Raw genomic sequence first — 1438 nt, forward strand, 5'->3', positions numbered from 1 at the left:
GGCACTTTTAGATTCCCGGAAATGGCACTCATTCAGACTGAAAATTTGAAAATTTTATCTCAATTTTATATCAAAAAATTTTTGACAAATGTGGGGTGGCCTTGGCCGGCTGGGCAGCCCACCCCACTGGATTAATATAATATATGTCATACAGCCGCTGTCAGCACATTATGCTGTTATTAACAAAGCCATTTTGGATCAGGGTGGTATATAGAACGAGGACCCTACTGGACCCTCATGGGCAGGTGCATCAAAGGAGTCCCTAACGGTCGGTGGCCTGCGGGTTTTTGCACTTACTCCATGCTGAGCATGGGTAGCTGTTCTATAGCTGGGTTCTGCATTCCGGTTAAAACTCTGTCTTAAGGTCTCCACCTTTTGGCCTTTTTACATCCTGATTTATGCATCAGGGATATAGCGTTGTGTTCATTGTCAATCAATAGAAAATTCAAAATTGAGCTCTCCCTTCGCCCTCTGCTGGATCCGTCACTGAATTCATAGGTACACTTCCTTTTTGCCCCTTTCCTTCTTCCCTTTCAACTCTCCTAAATTTTTTTTTCCGCTGGATCCGCCCCTGCTACACGCAATTTTGTGCTTTTACATTATCAATTATATCTTCCTAACCAATTGTCGTTTTTAAATCATATTCAGTGGGCATAAACTTCAGGTCAAGTTTGAATGTTGCATACCAAAATATTTTGCATGTGCATTGTAACGCGCGCGTATGCGTGCTTCATAATTTTAAGATGCTCGCAATCACTTTTTTTGACTAAATTAAAGCATGTTTCAAGCAATTTTGAGCATTTTAAAATTTTTGACATTTTCGCGCTTGCAGCACGTACGGAAGCCATGAATTATTTTGAAGAAATGCGATTCACACTGGTACAGCACACTGCGAGCAGAAAAGAAGGACCACCGCGAAAGAACAAGATATTTGAGAAAAGAGTGTCAACTGGCTGCCAACACTTTACCAACCATCACCGATTGCAGATGCCCAGTCTGCCAGACAATCTGCCTATCAAGAATTGGACTATACAGCCACCAACAAACTCAACAAACCAGACATCTTACTCGTTATCGAAGGATTTCCAATGATGCGCGCATCAAACATAGGAATCTTTGCGCGCATTTGTGCCAACACACAGTGAAAATATGCTAAAATCAGGCCTATTTTTAATCAGTTATAGCTCCTTTATGATAAAAGGTGACCCACAATTGTTATTACATATTCTGGAAGCACATGAGTTGTAGATATGATTTTATAGATCATTATGGCTGATCGGACATTGTGACGTCGTCATATTGCCATTTGAATTCAAAAAACTAAATTTTATCTATGACGTCATATTTGAAAATATGCATTTGAGCGTATCTCGCTTATCCTTGATCGATCATCTCCCAACTTTGAGTATGTTATAGCTGAGACAATTCTCCTTCATAT

This window comes from Anneissia japonica, unplaced genomic scaffold (genome assembly GCF_011630105.1).
Source record: "Anneissia japonica isolate Jap-2015-1 unplaced genomic scaffold, ASM1163010v1 scaffold284781_len14310_cov183, whole genome shotgun sequence".
Classification (NCBI taxonomy): domain Eukaryota; kingdom Metazoa; phylum Echinodermata; class Crinoidea; order Comatulida; family Comatulidae; genus Anneissia; species Anneissia japonica.